This window comes from Carcharhinus amblyrhynchos, chromosome 1 (genome assembly GCF_965287045.1).
Source record: "Carcharhinus amblyrhynchos chromosome 1, sCarAmb.v2.hapA, whole genome shotgun sequence".
NCBI lineage: Eukaryota > Metazoa > Chordata > Chondrichthyes > Carcharhiniformes > Carcharhinidae > Carcharhinus > Carcharhinus amblyrhynchos.
The window spans coordinates 131,950,290-131,970,633 of NC_137324.1; the positions used below are offsets into that span (position 1 = coordinate 131,950,290).

The window sequence follows — 20,344 nt, forward strand, 5'->3', positions numbered from 1 at the left end:
ACTTCATCCCTCCTGTAGATTCACGTTTCTGTGCTCCACTCAGGCAGAAAGGTGATAAGTACACCCTGTGCATTCTGCAGCCAATATACCTCTCTGCTGCACAAACTGCACTTGGGCCAAATAAACGTCTTTGGAAACAGAGAGTCAGCAATGTTTTCTAAGTCTCCAAAACTACCATTTCAACTGGAATAATATTTTCAGAAAGCAAACTGGCCATGTATCTACATTCTTTTAAGGAACTAAATCAACTGTTCTCACCTTTCAAACTGTAGAATGTGTTAAAAACAGAAACTTTGAATAAACCATTCAGAAAAGATTCACAATTGGTGCAGTTTCAAGTCACTCTTGTGTGTGAACATTTACTTTGTTTCATGATTTGTTGATTGAGGGGAGCAAGAAATTACTCATTCAAAAAAAAAGGCAGGCATCTTCTCTGGTGATTCCAAACTCAGGACAGACATTAAAATTATAGTCCCCGGCTTAAAAGAGAAATGGAAAGACAAATAACATCAGACAAGCTTTCTGACCCCTGATTATTATCCAAATAACATTTACTGAAAATTAAAGCACGCAGCTATCAGAGGGGTGATTTTCTGACTTCACATTCTAACAGAGGGTCACTCATGCCAGATGTGCATATTTGAAATTTTGATCCACATTGTACACTAAATTTTAATTTATTGGACAATAATGTCAGGTTCTCACTCAAAAACGTCTGATGTGTTACAATCAAGCTGAGCTTCTCATAGAATTAGAACATCAGTCCTTAGGTCTGATCAGATTGCTACTATACGTGTGCGCAGACGTACATACACTATTACTTTCTAACTATGCAGCCCTGCTTACACAGGAATCAGAAAACACTGGAGAATTGCCTTGGCAGAGAGATATATCAATTCTATTCTAAGGTCAAATATGTTCCTTCTCTGATCGGCTAGAATACCATCTGGTATGCTGGATTCAGATCCTAATACCTGAATTGCAGCCAAGTTAAGGGATTTTTTCCAACCCAGTAACAATGTTGAACAGTGTTTCAGGGTCACATTCATAACTGCTTGAAACACTTCCTGGTCCATGAAGAATGTGAAATTAAGTGAGTTTTCCTTCCAGTCAGTGTGATATTTCAACACTTGCATAACTCATTTCAAACAATTCTAACCATTTTTATATTGAGCAGAAAAATAAACTCTGTGGATCTGGGCTCATTAAAATCCAGGAGTTTTAAGGCATGAATTAATTCAAGCACATACCCTGTGCATCAGGATTGGTCCCTTATTTTAACACATAACCGACTGTGGTCTTCAGCAGCAACCAGAGCTCTCGGCCACATTCAATGTTAGTAAAATATGTAATTAAAGTCCATGAGTTGAATATTTTATTACACATTTACACAATAAAAAAGAATGATTTTTTCAATGTACAATGTGTAGAAACAACTTGATGAGAAGTAAAATTTCTTTCCAATCATTTTAAAACTGCAGTATTTCATTGTTCTTTTTCTGCCTGGTAAAAATAACAGAGAAAATCCTCAAATGGAAATGAAAGCCTTTTAACAGCACAAAGCTTTTTTACTATTCTGAACTATACCTTGCAAATATTTTACAATTGTTTAAGTCAGTGTTGATCTTTATTGGTCGCACTATGGAAAGTCACCATGACGGTAATTCAGTGTGTGCGGTAGTAAAAAAGTAGACCTTATTAAGCTTACTATCTTTGGGAACTGACATCTTGTAAAATGGACATGTGCTTGAAAAGATGGCCATCGAAGGTCATCTGACCTAACCTGTGAATTCAATCTATCACCCTGTCTCAAGGACAAACGGATACATTCCAGACTGAGGGTCAACTACCCATAACCTGAGACCATTCAAAATTGCATTCTGGAGTTGAATGGATTTTTCTGAAACAAAGACAGTGATTGTCTCAGCCTCCCACAGGATCAATGTCTTCAAACAATAAACCAGACTGTGGTTAATCAACTTAAGACCAACAACATATTTGGAAAAGGGAACTGTCAGAAACCACATGATAAGGCAGCCATGTTGGTCTTCCTTTTAATCTTGAAGTGCTGTCTGCAGAAGGACACAGCAACAGCTGAAAGGGCAGTAACAACCAGATCTTAAAAAGCAGAGACTGTAACATCATATGGCCTCCAAATCTATTCCTTTTCAAAAACTGATAACAAGACCATAAGTAAGTAATTTTGTGATCTGCAGAAAGTCCATCTCATTGAGAGAACCCTAAAAGCCACTGCAGTGACTCCAGTTGTCAAATTTGCCTAAACTGCGCTTCAAGAGTGAAGATGTCTTTTCCATCAGACCTGCAGCACATGGTTTCCACAACAGGACAATCATACGAATTGTCAACTATTCTCTTTGTTTATAACATATAAACTGTGCACTATTCTCCCAACTGTACTGTTGTAGATGTGACTGTATGAGTGGATGATATGTTAGATTTCAAGACAAGTATGAATAAATAATCCTCTTTATTTAAACCCACAAAAAGCTTGCTTCTGGTTATTCAAATTCTTTATACATTTGGGGGTTAAAAAAACACACAAGCTTCCTTTGAAAGGCATTATTTACGTAAGACAGTAAGGAAAGGAATAGGGACTTCAGTAGTTCTTTCTCACACTATCCGTTACATGCACACATGGCAAGTCAACTCATTGGTGGTTTTTTGTTCCCTTCAAGCCATTTTCTAATCTCATTGTTTCTGCTTCAGTAGGGATCCTGACCCATTCCATTTTGAGGCAGACAGCCATGGATTGTTCTCTAACATCTGTCAACACTTTTTCAGTCAGTTGGTAAAAGAACCCAAGAATCAATTCACTTTCTCGATCCTTTTCCCTATCGGTACGCCTGAGATCAGGAACTCAATGGATGGTAATAATTGAAAGGGAGCAAATCACATTCTGTTCTGAAACAACACTGCAAAGCACACCAACATTACCTTGTTACTATCATGTATGCACCTATTGACTTATGATGCACAAGGAACCATGAGGTAGACTTGATAAGTTGAACACTGGGAAGTCCTTATTGCAGGAGTGCACTGTTCCCATCAGATCTAATCTCCAGGGGTCACCTGACCTGCACTCCTAAAGGGGCAGTACATACTCCAGATACTAATATACATTATATACATATATCTCAGTTACCTGCAGAAGTTACTTTATTTTTCAGCAATGCAATAAGTACTGATGTATATTTAAGTTTGGAAAATGACATGAACCTAGGTTGTCTGGACTGCCAGCTTTATGTAACAATAATTACTGCACTCCAGAAAGCTTTGCATTGTGTGAGATAATGTGACAATCTGATAAGGAGGTATCTGAATGCAAATTCTGTTTCTTGTCAAATACAAATGCCAAAACTGTGTGACATTTGCCCTATTTACTAATACTATTTTCCCACCACAGCCACACACCCCCCACCACGCTCCAATCCCCCGAAGCAAGGAAGATGATAAATCTTTCACATAGCACTGATAATCCTGTTCAATCTACTTTCTCGATAGTCCATTGTTGTTTGGAATTTTCTCCAGCTCATCACGGGAAGATTTATCTTCCATGCTCTTGGATGACACTTCCAGCAAAAGAGCTGAGCATGGAATAAAGCCCATCTGAACTCTGCAAGGCACAAGTCATTCGGAGCAACAAAGCAATACTGTCTCGGACATTCTAGGAATTAACTGAACATATTTTCCTCTCCCATCTTCTGAAGGTGATGACTCAAGCTGAATTTCAATTCTCAGGACATTGGTGGCTGTTGTGCTGATACACATGACCATTTTTTACTTAGCCTGAAGTTGGATGGCTACTTGAACAAAGAGGATGCTTACTGATTGGGATAGTTCTGAACAAGATGGGACTTAGAAAATAATCCATCAACTAACAAGAAACTGCCAAAAATAAATAAATCCACTACCCAAAGTCATATCTGGAACACAGAAGTTCCCAGTTTCAGTCTGAGCTGAATTAGCTGACTTAAGCTGGGCAGAGACAAATCTCATCCACCTTTAACTAAAAGAGGGGATATTTCTGCCAAGTGTTCTGCTCTGGTTCAACATTCGAATTGGGAAGTGCATGCAAGTTCATTCTGAGGTCAGAACTCAGTTCAACTGTGGTGCCCGACATGACCGAATAACCTTCAGCAGTTTATCAACAGCCTTCTGTTTCAGTTCAAAATACATAATAAATCCTCATGGAAGTGGAGGCAAACACTTTTCCATGATTTTAGGAGAGGATATTTAACTGGCGGTCTTGTTCTTTCGTCTGCTATGTTTCAATTATCACAATCAAAACTATGAATGATAGCAATAAAAGCAAATTACTGCAAATGCTGGAATCTGAAATGAAAACTGAAAAATGCTGGAAAATCTCAGCACGTCTGACAGCATCTGTGGAAAAAGAATGGAGCCAGCGTTTCAAGTTTGGATCCATTGGGCCTGAGTAAGATGTTGTTTCGGAAAGTCAGTGCAAGCATGATGGGCCAAATGGCCTCCTTCGGCACATTAAGGATTCTATAGTAGATTCTATGGTAACACTTTTAAACCCAGGTTTTCTACAACCTAGAAGCAAGTTGGCAGGCATATGGGAATATTAGTCCCTGCAGGTATGCATCCAAGCCACACGCGTACCATCCTGACATTTTAAAACATACCACTATTCCTTCACTATGGCTAGGCAAAATTCTGGAACTCCATCCTGAACAATACAGTTGGCATATCAGTGCTGCAGCAACTCAAGAGGCTGTGGTTCACTCCTACTTCTTAAAGGGAACAAGTAGGGATGGGCAAGAAATGCTGACTTTGCCAGACAAGCCCACATTACAAGAATAATTTTTAAAAATAAGTACATTTGACAGTAAAAACATTAAACATCAGTTTGACAGCCAAGTTACATCTAACCATTTTTTGCTCTGGTTAGCCAAATAGGTGAATGATAATAATGAAAATGACATTAGCGTTTCAATTTCATAAGCCATCAGATACATTCTTCATAAGAACAGTGAATGAAAACCGTTCCTTTGTGGTACTGCTGCTTAAGACAAAGTAACACATTGAATAATTCACTATATGGATACAGATCTTCATATATACAGGTAATTCTTGTCAAGAAAGAGTGCAAAGTCACATAGAACCTAGAGGAATTTGGTCCATCAGGTCCTGCTTTCCTCCATGAGCCACGTTGTCGAATCCCATTGTCCTGCTCATCTTTCCCAATTTTTTTGATGGCAAATATACTTGACCACTTTCCCCACATCTCTGTTTTCCTGGACCAAAAGTTGGCAGATTTTTGTGAACAGAATCTATTAAGAATAAGGAGAAAAAGTGGATATATGGAGAACTCACTCAAATGGCTAAATGGCCTCCTGCCTCTGTCGCTCAACTCAAAGCTGAGGTGCATCTCATTTTCAGAAAAAGGCATGCTTTAATGAAGAAATGTGAGTTTACCAGATTTCTGCACCCATTCTTCACCCCAACCACACCACACCACCCCTCCCCCCCGCATTTGAACTATAACAGAAGGTTTGACATTCAAGAAGAAATATTCTTTGCCAATTTCAAATTTCATTACTCAATGGGTCCATACGTTTATTTCCATTGAAAAAGTGAGACTAAGAGACTGAAGACACAAACGACAATTATTTATGGACTACTGTATTATAACACTGAAATTCCCCGGACTCCAAAACGAAGGCTTCATTTTTCTTTGCCCCATGTTTGAAAAAGCTGACGAGATGATTTTTAGTTCAAGTCCCTGGAGGCTGAGAACTCGGTTATGACATTTTAAAGGAAGAACCATCTATTTTGCTAACAACTAGAGTGATATTTTTAGAGTTAGAACAAAGTCATCTAATAAAGAACCATAACTTCTTAGGGTCCCTTGTGGAACTTTTCCTCATTAAAATCTGTTCAGTCAGGAGTTGTATCATGTAGTTTTGTTAGTAAGATAGACAAAGTATTCTATTGTTTAATATATGCAACCCAAAGACACCTTATTTAATTGTGTTTCTAAACATGTCAGAACTCAGACAAACTGTCAACTCTCTAGAGTTTAGAAGAATGAGAGGAGATCTAATTGAGGTATGTAAAATGATAAAAGATATTGACAAAGTAGAAGTAGAGAGGCTACTTCCTCTTATGGGGCAATCTTGAACGAAAGAGGATTGGAGGATAACCAATGTTGTCCCATTATTTAAGAAGGGTAGCAAGAATAACCTGAGTAATTATAGGCCAGTGAACTTGATGTCAGTGATAGTGAAACTGTTGGAGAAGAGTCTTAGAGATAGGATCTGTACACATTTGGAACTGAATAATCTTGTTAGCAACAGACGGCAAGGTTTTGTACATGGGAGGTCATGTCTCATTAATTTAATTGAGTTTTTGAGGAGGTGACAAAAATGATTGATGAGGGAAGGTGTGTGGATGTTGTCTACATGGACTTTAGTAAGACATTTGACAATTTCCCTCATGGCAGACTGTTGCAAAAGATTAAATCTCACGAGATCAGGGATGAACTAGCCAGAAGGATTCAGAACTGGCTTGGCCATGGAATACAGTAAGTCTCACAACGCCAGGTTAAAGTCTTGGTGTTGTGAGACTTTTTACTGTTTTTAACCCCAGTCCAACGCTGGCATCTCCACATCTTGGCCATGGAAGACAGATGACAGCGGTGGAAGGACTTTTTTTCTAAATGGAGGTCTGTAACTAGTGGTGTTCCGCAGGGATCAATGCCGGGACCTCTGCTGTTTGTAATATAAATAACTTGGAAGAAAACGTAGCTGGTCTGATTCACATGTTTACGGATGATACTAAGATTGGCAGAGTTGCAGATAGTGAAGAATATTGTCAGAGAATACAGCAGGATATAGATAGACTGGAAAATTGGGCGGAGAATTGACTGATGAAATTTAATCCGGACAAATGGGAGGTGATGCATTTTGGTAGATCCAATTTAGGTGAGGGCTATAAAACAAATGGCAGAACAATCAAGAGCATAGACACACAGAGAGATCTGGGAGGACAGGTCCACAGATCTTTAAAAACGGCAGCACAGGTGGAAAAGGTGGTGAAGAAAGAGTATGGCTGGGGCATCGAGTTTAAAAGTTGGCAATTTATGTTGAAGTTGTAAAAACACGTAGGTTAGGCCACATTTGGAATACTGTGTCCAATTCTGGTTGCCACATATCCAGAAGGACATGGAGGCTTTGGAGAATGTGCAGAAAAGCTGCAGCAGGTTGTTGCCTGGAATGGAGAGTATTAGCTATGAGGAGAGGTTGAATAAACTGGGATTGTTCTCCCTGAAAAAAAAGGAGGCTAAGGGACAACGTGATGGAAGTTTATGAATTTATGAGAGGTATAAATAGGGTGAACAGTTGGAAGCTTTTTCCCAGGGCAGAAATGGCAATTACAAAGGGACACAAGTTCAAAATGGCAGGGGGGGAGGAGGAGGAGGAGGAGAGAGAAGGTTCATTGGAGATGTGCGGGGGAAGATTTTTTTTTAAAACACAGGGTGGCGGGGGCCTCACTGCCAAGTGAGGTGGTTGAGACAGTTACATTAGCCACATTGAAGACTTATCTTGGTAGGCAGACGGGGAATAGAGGGATATAAGTGGTTAGCTTAGATAGATAAATGTGATTGGCACAGACTTGGAAAGCCGATGGCCTATTTCTGTTCTGTACTGTTCTTTGAAAGGCCATTGTTTAGAAGGGGTAGCAGATTTAAAACAGAGATGAAGAGAAATTACTTCTGGCCAAGGGTTGCGAGTGTGTAGAATTCAACACCCCAGAGCACTGTGGATATCGAAACATTGTAAATTTGAGGAGATGGACAGATTTGTAATTAGTAATGAGTTGAAGGGTTATGGAGAACTGGCCGGAAAATGGAGTTGAGATTAGCCATAATGGTATTGAATGGCAGAGCAGGCTTAAGGGGCTGAATTGCTACTCTTAGTTCCTGTGTTTATATTAATACAAAAGCAAAATATTACAAATGTTAGAAATTGGAAATAAACCCAGAAAATGTTGAAAAAACTCAGCAGTTTAGGCAGTGCCTGTGGAGAGAGAAACAAAGTTAACATTTAATGTCCATGTTGAGGAGTGTGTGTGTGCGCGCGCATATAAAGGTATGCATGAGAGAGGGCATTCAAAACACAAAACAGAATGAATAACTCCGGCAACAAAGTGCCTGGAATGACTCCAGCATAACCTACTCTTGAGCACTCAGGCAGGTAAAGAGGGAACTGCATGGTGATCTGATCATGCTTGCCTAGAATAATGTGAAGATTAAAAGGCATGGTGTCATCATTCTGATCCTACCTTTTAGCCACACCAGTACACAAATTAAACAATGGACTAAGGGTTGGGTTATTAACTGGTATTGTTCTGGTACACATCGTTTTCAACAGACATTTAACTGTAGGTTAATAAAAATGTGTTAATATGGCCTAATCTGTCCCAACATTGCCAGTGTATAAATTTATCTACCCAAATAAAGATAAAAATCTTGGATATGTCATAGGGACAACACATGTGGGGAACTGAGAAAGGGAAGAAGACTAAAATGAGTCAGTGCAAACTGCTGGGTAGCAGAAGTATAATTTAATGCAAAGCGAGATCTTATTTATGCAAATAACAACTTAGTGACTGTGTGACCAAGGGAGTTTGCTTCAGACAAATGGCTGATTGTCATTGAACAGCGAGGAGGAAAACTGAATTGTTTTTGTTTCTTATGCTGAGGTCAGTGTTTTCCTTTCTGAGTCACACAACAAATACAGCCAAGAAGGTAATCAAGCAACTTCTTTAAAGACTCAATCAAAGCTACTCTTAACCTCACATAAAAGGTATTAACAGGTAGTAGCTGAGGGAAACTTTTCTTTTCACAGCAAGGACATGGTTACAAAGAAGCACCATAACTGTTACTTAGACAAGATGAAATGAAATCAAAGCGGCTATCCACAACTCTGATACACAGAGCACTGAATGCTGCTAAACATTACTCAAGAGTGGCAACCATCCTCTTTCCTAAATATTCATTTTAAGGCTATGGGTGTCGCAAGGCCTGTTTATAGCCAGGCTTGTTGCTCTAAGCTGGTTGTGGAGGGATTTCTTGCTGATGGTTTTTGATATAATTGGGAGTTACTTATAAACCAGAAAGGATAAGGACAATGCCAAGAACCTAATCCATCCCAGAATAGCAGGTGGACAAAAAAAGGACACAAGAGATCCAATTAGGTTTTTATGACAATAAAGCAGCTTCATTGCCACTTCAGCAGATGACAATTTTTTATTCCCACATTCTTAAGAAATGAAACCTGAATTTCAATTCTAAAACTGTCATGGTGTGATTTGAATTCATGTTCTTTGGGCTATTGGTGCAGCTCTCTACATTGCCATTACACTATCTGAACTGCTGCTGGATAACAAACAGTAGCTGGTTCAGAAGAAGCATCACCAGAACTGGGTAGCTGTCTGCAACCTTGGTTCTGGTAGATGTATGGTTTCTAATACCAACTGAAGACAGAGAATTTCTTTTAATTCTTGTCTACATTGTGACAATTTGTTGTGCGTTAATTCTCTTTCCACCCCCTAACTGGTGAAGTTTATGTTTCCACTTTTTAATTGGTTATCATACTTATAAACAAATTTAGCCAAGTTTCAATCTTATTTCCAAGTACATTTCAAGACAAAAAAGTACTTCCACCGACAATTCTACGACATACAGCCAATAAAGTAATTCCCCACCTGGAGTCAGATTGACACCTCTTGTTGGTGGTTGTTGCTGAGGTTATTGCTCCTAGAAGTAATGGGATAAAGAAATTGGATGTAATTTACCACCTTATCACATCCAGCAATCAGCATGGTGGGTCAGGAAAGTAGAGTGCAAAGCTAAAAATCCAATTTGCGCCTAGCACAAAGTCAGTTAGCATATTTAAAGTAGTATTTGAATATGCATAGCCCATTCGAAACCCAGCACATGGAATCTTCCAGATATCCAGCTCAGCGCCATAAGGGCGCAAATTAGTACAGGTCTCCAGTCACACACACCTGAAGCAATGGTGATGCCAGGGGGCTTGGCAGCTATTGAAGTTCCCTAGGTAGTCAGGGGAATGGCTAGTCAGTGCCCATCTTTAATGCCCACTGGACACCCTAGCCCTGCGCAACAGACACCCAGAGGACACTGCCAATGTGCCAGTTCAGCATAGCCAGTGTACCTGGAAGTGGGAGAGGTGTGGAACCTGAGTGAGGGCCATGACAAGGTGCACGTCAGGGTTGGGGTGCCCGATTGTTTTGCAACCATGAGATCAGGGTACCCAGCTCACCAGCATGAGTAGCCTCCCCACTCACACCCCTTCCCAGTACTGGCACATAACTCAACACCGTCCAAAAAGGTGACTGAGTGTGGGACGACTGAAGTGCAGAGCACACCCTAGATGCCAACACGCTCCATTATTCTCGCTGTTATGACACTCAGGATCCTCAAGGGAAAATTCCACCCATTATCTGCACAAAACTACAATCATATATGTAATAATTTGATGGGTTCCTGCTCGCGTCTCCACGAAGCTTGCACTCAATATAAAGGATCCCATATTCCATTCCACTGCAGCATTTATTTCCTTCCCTGCATCCAAAGAACCCCAGAATCTCTATATTGCAGAAAGAGGCCATTCAGTCCATCGGGTCTGAACTGACTTTCCAAAATAGCATCCCACCCAAGCCAACCTCCTCGCCCTATCCCTATAGCTCCGATGGAGATGACAAAACGTTTAGTCAGAGAGGTAGGTTATAGGGTGAAGGAAGAAAAAGGAGGTAGAGAGACAGAAAGACGTCTCAGGAAAATCTGCCACATCTCCTGGCCAAACATGATCTTCAACTTGGATCTGCAAGAAAAAAACTGGCTATCACAGCATTATAAGTGAGACCAAATCCCACCAACATTCAATGGCTTGGCCACGTATTCAGAAAACTGTCAGGGAGAATAGCCAAAGTGGTCCTTAGATGGACAATGCCAGGAAAGAGAAACCCAGGCAGGCCAAAGATAAATTGGCATAGGACTGTGATGGCTAAGCTGAATGAAATGGGGCTCTTGTGGAGAGAGGCACAGAACATGACTAAAGATCAAGAAAGATGTCTCTTATGACGCTCAAGAGACAAAGAGGATTAGTAAATCAGCCAGAGCTTAGGGTCTTGGCAACTGAAGGCACAGCCGCCCCTAGTGAACAATTAAAACCTGGATGCTCAAGAATCAGAGGAACAAAGACATTTCAGGAGGTTGTGGGGCTGAAGGCTATTAAAGGGTTTAAAATCAAGGATGTAGGGCAACAAGCACAGGGGTAATGTTTTGAATACAACTTGGAGAGAGATAGGTCACAGGTAGCAAGGTTTAAACAGGATAGAAAATGGTTGACCAGCTGAGATTGATAGTCTAGTTCAGAGCTTGAAATTCCTGAGGAGGAGTCACTTGGGGCAGAGGATGATAAAGGAAAACAGTGAAGATGGCACTATTTAGATGGTATTTAGGGGGGCAGAAAATAAAAGATTCAAACGAGCAAAGAGATCAGATGAGATGCTCAATGGAAGAGGAGGAACTGCAAGATTGGGAAATAGGCTAAGATTTGATTTGGCAAAACTAGTATTTATTGCACATTCCTAATTGTCACTGAGAAGATGATGATGAATCACAGTCCATGTAGCGAAGGTACACCCATCACGCTGTTAAGGAAGTTCTATGTTCTTGACCTAGCAACAGTGTAGGAATGGCAATATAGTTGCAAGTCAGAATATTGTGCGACTTGCAGGGAAGCTTGCAAGTACTGGCATTTCCAGGCATCTGCTGCCCTGGTTCATCCAGGTAATAGAGGTTATATGGATTTGAATGGATCTGTTGAACAAGCCTTGGCAAATTTTGGCAGTGCATTCATTATATGGCACACACTTCTGCCACGGTGCATCAGTGGAGGAGAAAGTAAATGCTTAAAGCGATGGTTGGGATATTAATCAAGCTAACTGCTTTGTCCTGGATGGTGTCAAACTTCTGGAGTAATCTTGAGTTGCACTCAGCTGGGCAAGTGGAGATTACTTCATTGCACTCCTGACTTGTGCCTAGCAGATAGTGGGTAGACTTTGGGCAATCAGAAGGTGCGTTAGAGGCCACAGAATTTCCTGCAGCTGCTTGTTTTAAAATGAAAGAGAAAATGTTTTTCCCTGCAAGTTTTGTTCCTTCCATTAAGCACATGACTCAGTTCTTGTCAATCAACCTAATTAAAACTCTAAGCTGAAACCCCAAAGGAAACCTAAGCAAACACAAATACATTAGCTTAGCTGGAAAAAACCATTTACTTATTCTGTTCCCCCAGCTACCAATTTAAAAAGATTCCTTAAGTAAATCGGCACCCTGAAAAACAGTTGAATTTTAAATATGCCCCTTACAAGAAACATGATATAAATATATTTCTTAAATGCACAGCTTCGTTGCAGTGGTTACATTCTCTCTTATTGGAGATGGCCATTGCCTGGCATTGGAGTTATACATGTTACTTGCCATTATGAGCCCAAGCTTCAATGGTGTTCAGGTTGTGCTACATGTGGCCACAACGCTTGAGGAATTGGGAATGGACTGAAATCATCAGCAAACATCCCCATTTTTGACTTTATGATGGAGGGAATGTTGAAGCTGGTTGGGCCTAGGACGTTGTCCTAAGAAATTCCTGAAGTGATGTCTTGGGGCCCATCCTCCCTTCTTTTGTGCTAGATAGGATTCCAACCAGCGGATTTTCACAATAACTTTGCTGCAGTGTTAATGTAAGCTTATTTGTGACAATAAATAAACTCATTCCCAGTGGCTTTTGTTCCAATACCATCCTTTAAAAGGCATTTGGACAGGTTCATGGCTAGGAAAGGCTTAAAGGGATATGGGCCAAATGCAGATAAATGAGGCTAGTTCAGTTTAGGAAACCTGGTCAGCATGAATGAGTTGGGCCAAAGGGCCTGCTTCTGTGCTACATATCTCTATGACCATCTCTTTTGACTTGCACTTATTACACTTTTGTCAGATTGACAAAACCTGCCTTTTATCCTATCATAATCTTGTCCTCCCCAACTTTCTCTAGCTCACTGTTTCTTGAAAACTGGTTATGTTTATTATTTTCCAATTTTGACAAAAGGCCAGATATCTGAAACATTAACCGTTTCTCTCAACCAATTTTGCCTGACCTGCTGAATAGGCCTAACATTTTCTCTGCAGACTTCAATCATCAGCAGTATTTTATCTTTTGTATAAGTATTGTGCTTAACAGGGAAGACAGGGACCATTACTAGTGGTTTGAACTGTAATTAACAAGGCGCAGCAATGAGAGAGAAGCAAAATATCTCTATTAGAGGCGTTGGTCCTGCCAGTCTATGCCCCTCCTCCAATACAAGTGAACAAGCAACTCACTCCCAAAGCATTATTCTTCATTAATAATCAGAAGCCCAAGTTGTTACACTACTCTGGCCCAGGAAGAGGCATATTACAAGCCAAATGTCTGAAATGTAAAACTTCAACTTGATGGACATGGACTGTTTTCCGCTGAGTGAACTTTCTGTTTAAAGATTTCTAATACTAGCTTTTCACATGGATCTAGTGAGGGAAGATCTTCAAAAACATCTCATTAGCATTAAGTTCATTAGAAAGCTCGCGAGAAACCAAGTAAATTAGTACAATGTACCAAGCAGTCAGTCACACTATAAAACCTTAGGTTTAAAATGCAACCTTGGAACATAGTAAGAGCCTATTTGTTAGTAGTTGTTTATAAGTTCAAAGGTGGCATGATGGCAAAGTAGATAGCACTGCTGCCTCACGGCACCAGGAACCCAAGTTGAATTCCAGCTTGGGTGACCGTGTGGAGTATGCATGTTCTCCCCATGTCTGTGTGGGTTTCCTCCAGATGCTCCAGTTTCCTCCCACAGCCCAAAGATGTGCAGATTAGATGGATTGGCCAAGGTAAATTGCTCCTTAGTGTCCCAAGATGTGTAGTTTAGATGGATTAGCAGGGTAGATACGTGGGGTTAGGGCAGAGAGAGAGCCTGGGTAAGGTAGCCTGTCAGCGAGTCATATAGACTTGATAGGTCAAATATGGCCTCCTTCTGCACTTTAGGGATTCTATGATATCATAGTTTTTCCAATTCATCTTTTATTTCTTGCACAAGCACAAATTAATAAACTAGATAAGGATTCCCTATAACAATATCTACTGAAGAGTGCTTTTAAAATGCCATCATTTTGTTGTCCTGTTGCCAAGCACCAGGTGGGATTTCAGGTTCAGCTGACGCATAGCTTGAGCACCAGAAGAGAATGATGCTCCAATGGCTACCAAATAACCTATAAAGTTTTGGCAGTGCCAACAACTATTGTTACCACAGCACATCCCTAACATGAGAAGTCCTCCCCATATGATCTTTCCAGGATCATTTCTTTAAGTTTATTTATTGTCACAAGTAGGCTTACATTAACACTGCAGCAAAGTTATTGTGAAAATCCCCTAGCAGGCATCTTTTAAAAGACTCATGTATTACACGTGGAATTCAGAATTTTAACCAGCAAATTAGGATTCAAGCTCAGCAATTTCGTCATGTTCTAGTCACCACATGCACTTAGTGCATTGGGGTAATGAGCATCATCCATAGAAGATAAAATACTTTCACCAATACACTTTACCACCGAAAGGCGTAATTCTTTCAATCCCCCAAAAATTCCAAACGCACTTTTACTTATTTCCATTAAAAGCAAACTGTCAGCGTTTTAGATTAACGTTAAAATAACTAAACAAAATACATTCTAACTGTACATTTTAAAACACAATCTAAGCTACTTACTCTGGGTTCTGCTACAGACCTACAAGGGTTAATAGCAATGATGTAATGTCCCAAGGCACATCTCCTTAACAACCGTTCCAGCTCAGTTCCAAGGGACACGTCACATGATAATTTCTCAAATCAACCTGTCTACCCCTGGAAACAGAGCACTCACTCCGATTTCAGAACATGTCCCCATTTACAAGTTGTTCCTCAAGTCCTGGGTGGGACTTTAACAGGGGAGTAGTGAAACAGCTGAGCTTATTCCACATAAACCAAGGTTTCATTACGTTCCAGCCGGGGGTGGACATTAGTTAAAGGAATTAACTGTCTCACAGCAATCGACGTCAAGTTGTGCTCTATTTCCAAGTGTGTTCCTTCCCCTAGAAACATAAAAGCAGCTTTTAGGGTTGGTTATCTAAAGGCTTTTAAAGGGTAATGAACGACTGTCAGAACAACCGAGGTAAGTGCTCCGAAAATGTGATCCCGTTGCAATATTCTCTCAATGTTCCTCTCTCCCTTTTTGCAAGCACGGTCTACAGTGGGCTGGATAAGCAAACCAAAAACATTTCACAACCAGTAAAACACCAGGCACAGCTCGGAAAGAAAAAACAGGTGTCGCCATGAGTGGGTACAATACCTTATCCTGTTAACTTGTTTGGCTGTACATTGCCGAGTAACCCGGTTTCTTTGGCAGACTCTCGCTCTGTGTAGAAGCGTTTCCTTTCTAATGGGGCGGGAGGGAGCAACTTGAGAGTTTGAATTAAAGAGATCGAGTTACCCCCAGTGGGCAAAAACCAGGTAAATAAAATAATCGACCTCCGCTATTGGATTATTAGCTGGGGGAAGGAGAAACATACAAATAGTAAAAGAGCTTTAACCTCCCCCGGTGAGTGTCGAAAGTGGGACATTTAAACTTACCCGGTTAAGGCAGCAGAGACTCTGCAAAATTCCTGTCTGCACCTTCCCTTACTCCAGTTCCTGGGCTCTGCCCATCGCCAGGTCAATGTGGAGTCTTGTTTCTCTGTTTCCTTCCCTGGATCAGAAAGCCAGGTGGCGGAGGGAGGGGAAAAGAGAGAGCTTTGTACAGTTTCTAATCCCCTGGATCAGCCAATACTTCCTCCCAGCTCAAAACATATACAAGTTCAGGAGCTCCTCTCAAAGGCACCTCAGTGACACCAGCTCCCTGGGAAAAAAGCAGGTGGCGGCGATAAGGGAAGAAATGAAAATAATACCGATGAGGGAGGGAGTGCCCAGGTTATGATGTGCAAAGGCCGGAGGTGGGTGGAGCTGGAAAAGTAACCTGTGTTCAGAGAAGAGCGGAGCCCAGCCTGCCCGGGAAGAGCCACTATCACCGCCAGAGGGAGCCGCCCCTCCGGCACTGGGTGCCAAAGCTCAGAGTGGGTTTAGTCTGTCCTGGGTGCCAGCGTCCTGTCGCTGGGCTCAGCACGAGGTCAGTACAAATAGTTAGTATAGAGTCATAGAGGTCTACAGCATGGAAACAGGCCCTTCAGTTCAATTTGTTCATACCAGCCCTTTATTAGCCCCTAAGCTAATCCCATTTGCTTGTGTTTGGTCTATATCCCTCTATACCCACTTTACCCATGTAACTGTCTAAACCCTTTCTAAAAGACAAAATTGTACCCACCTCTAGCTCTGGCAGCTTGTTCCAGACACCACCCTCTGTATGAAAAAATTGCCCTTCTGGACCATTTTGTATCTCTTCCCTATGCTCTATTTTTAGACTCCCCCGCCTTTGGGAATAGGTGTTAACTATCTAGCTTACCTATGCCTCTCATTATTTTACAGACCTCTATATGATCACCCCAAAGCCTCCTATGCTCCAGGGGAAAATGTCCCAGTCTATCCAGTCTCTCCTTATAACTTAAACCATCAAGTCATGGTAATATCCTAGTAAATCTTTTCTGCACTCTTTCTAGTTTAATAATATCCTTTCTATAACAGGGTAAACAGAACTGTACACAGTATTCCAAATGTGGCCTTACCAATGTCTTGTACAATTTCAACAAGACATCCCGACCCATGTATTCAATGTCCTGGCCAATGAAACCAAGCATGCTGAATGTCTACTTCACCACTCTGTCCACCTGTGACTCCACTTTCAAGGAGGTATGAATCTGTACCCATAGATCTCTTTTTTTTTCTATAACTCTCCCCAGCGTCCTACCACTAACTGAGTAAGTGCTGCCCTGGTTCAAGCTACCAAAATGTATCACCTCGCATTTATCTAAATTAAACTCCATCTGCCATTCATCAGTCTACTGGCCCAATTGATCGTGATCCCATTGCAATCCTAGATAACATTCTTCACTGTCCACTATGCCACCAATCTTGGTGTCATCTGCAAACTTACTAATCATGCCTACTAAATTCTCATCCAAATCATTAATATAAATGACAAATAATAGTGGAGTCAGCACTCCCTGAGGCACACCACTAGTTATAGGCCTCCCATTTGAAAAAACAACCCTCTACAACCACCCTCTGTCTTCTGTCATCAAGCCAATTTTGCATCCATTTGGCTACCTCACCCCGGATCTTGTGAGATTTAACCTTATACAACAACCGACCATGTGATATCTTTTCAAAGGCTTTGCTAAAGACCATGTAGACGACATCAACTGCACTGCCCTTATCAACCTTCTTGGTTACCCCCTTCAAAAAACTCAATCAAATTTGTGAGACATAATTTTCCACTCACATGCTGACTGTCCCTAATCAGTCCTTGTGTCTCTAAATGCCTGTAGATCCTGTCTCTCAGAATACCTTCTAACAACTTATCCACTACAGCTATGAGGCTCACCGGCCTGTAGGTCCCAGGCTTTTTCCTGCAGCCCTTAAATAAAGGCACAACATTTGCCACCCTCCAATCTTCAGGCACCTCACCTGTGACTATCAATGATTCAAATATCTCTGCTAGGTGACCCACAATTTCCTTCTTAGCCTCCAAACGTGCCCTGGGATACACTTCATCAGGTTCTGGGGATTTGTCTACCTTGATGCACTTTAAGACTTCCAGCATCTCCTGTGTTATAAATATGCTCCCCAAGTCATCATTGTTTATATCCTCAAGTTTCCTAACATCCATGCTTTTCTCAACAGTGAATACTGATGAGAAATATTCACTTAGGATCCCATCCATCTCTTACAGATCCGCAATAGATGATCTTGTTGATCCTTAAAAAGTCGTACTATCTCCCCAGTTACTCTTTTGCCCTTTATGTATTTGTAGAAGCTCTTTGGATTCTCCTTTGCCTTATCTGCCAAAACAATCTCATGTCCCCTTTTTGCCCTCCTGATTTCTTCCTTAACTCTACTCCTACAACCTCTATACACTTCAAGGGATCCACTTTATCCCAGCTGCCTGTGCATGTCATGTGTCTCCTCCTTGACCAGGGCCTCAATATCCTGAGTTATTCAGGGTTTCCTACTTCTACCAGCCTTGCTCTTCACTCTAAGAGGAATGTGCTTACCCTGAACCTTGGGTAACACATTTTTGAAAGCCTTCCACTTACCAGATGTTTCTTTGCCTTCCCACAGACTCCCCGAATTAACTGTTGAAAGTTTCTGCCTGATACCGTCAAAATTGGCCTTACCCCAATATAGAATTTTAACTTTTGGGCCAGACCTATCATTCTCCATAGCTATCTTAAAACTAATGGAATTATGGTCACTGGTCCCAAGCTGATCCCTCACTAACACTTCTGTTACCGTCTTATTTCCCAAGTTTTGCCCCTCTCTGGGGAATCTAGTACCTGCAGCTAGTCTGTGTCAGCCTAGTGAACCTACAATGCCTCTGTGGCAAGTGTATCATTTCTTACGTAAGGAGATGAAAAAATTGCAATACTTCAGGTGTGATCTCACCAAGACCCTGTATAACTGCATTAAGACATCTCTACTTCTGAACTCAAATCCTCTTGCAATGAAGGCCAGTATGCCATTTGCCTTCCTAATTGCTTGCTGCACCTGCCTCTCCACTTTCATTGACTGGTGTACAAGGACATCCAGATCCACTTGTACATCCACACATCCCAAAATGTCACAATTTAAATAACATTCTTTCTTTCTATTTTTCACACTAAGCTGTATATCTTCATATTTAGCCACATTGTACTGCATTTGCCATGTGTTTGTCCACTCACTCAATTTGTCTAAATCATCTTGAAGCCTCCTTGCATCCTCCTCATAACTCACAATTCCACCTAGTTTTGAGTCGTCAACAAATTTGGAAATGTTATATTTGGTTTTGTCATTGAAGTTATTTATATATATCATGAACAGCTGGGGCCCAAGCATTGATGGGGACGTGGTGGCCTGTGGTATTATTGCTAAATTATTAATCTAGAAACTCAGCTAATGTTCTGGGGACCTGGGTTTGAATCCCATCATGGCAGATGGTGGAATTTGAATTGAATTTTAAAATCTGGAATTAAGAATCTACTGATGATTATAAAACCATTGCCGATTGTCAGGAAAGTCCACCTCGTTCACTAATATCCTTTAGGGAAGGAAATCTGCTGTCTTTACCTGGTCTGGTCTCCATGTGACTCCAGAGCCACAGTAATGTGATTAACTCCAAGGCCAACTAGGAATGGGCAATAAATGCTGGCCAGCCAGCAACACCCATGTCCCACAAATAAATAAAAAAGAAAATCCCTGCGTAGTATCCTACTAGTCACTGACTGCTATTTGGAAATTACCCATTTTTTTTTTTCCCATTCTGTTTCCTGTCTGTCAATCAATTCTCGATCCATGCCAATACATTACCACCCCCCACCATCCCATGTGCTTTCATTTTGCCTACTAACCTCTTATGAGGGATCTTATCAAAAGCTTTCTGAAGATCCAAATACACCAAATCCACTGGTTGCCCCTTAACTATTCTACTAGTTACATTCTCAAAAAGCTCTCAAAAAGATTTGTTAAGCATGTTTTGACTTTCATTGGGTCTGTCCAATCCCAAAAAGCTGTCTAACAGTCATACAGCCAAGATTGTCCCCCAAATTCCACTGCCCCCAACTCGATCAGAATGTTATTATTCTTGGGCCACTGTGGAGGGTGAGGTGGACAAGGGTAAGAAAGAGAGGGCCAGGATGAGATTACTCAGTGATGGTTATATAAAGGAGATATTTATAGCTTAACTAAAAGTACTTGGTACAAGAATTTTCAGATCCAAAAGGGACGGCCTTAGGCCCATTCATGAGTTTGTATGCGATACAGCGAGCAATAATCTGAACATTTCCTATTTTAACATCAAGCTTGCACACTGAACAAATGGCTCAGGCCCCATTTACAAGATTGCCAATAAGATGAATCTTATGAGGAACAATAAGAATCGTAACATGTGTATTGACAAGTGAAGATAGGTTTGCGATAGACAGAGTAGAAAACCCATTGGCATATTTCTCAACTAGCAAGTTGAGGAAAGGGAACTCATTTCATAGCCCAATTTCAAAGGTGAATTTGAGTGCAGGATGGA

At 41.0% G+C, this 20,344-nt stretch overlaps 1 protein-coding gene across 6 annotated transcripts in view; it reads right to left on the reverse strand.

Moving 5' to 3' along the window:
• Positions 1-16,112, reverse strand: part of fhip1aa (FHF complex subunit HOOK interacting protein 1Aa) — a 154,399-nt gene extending 138,287 nt beyond the window's left edge. For 3 of the 6 annotated variants that reach the window (XM_080192847.1, XM_080192857.1, XM_080192876.1), the window contains exon 1: positions 15,766-16,111. The gene's annotated coding sequence lies outside the window, so the exon portion shown is untranslated. Of the gene's footprint in view, positions 1-9,753; positions 9,806-15,765 lie in introns of all 6 variants that reach the window. The other 3 variants (XM_080192828.1, XM_080192837.1, XM_080192885.1) reach the window with 2 other exon arrangements.
• Positions 16,113-20,344: the final 4,232 nt, after the last annotated feature.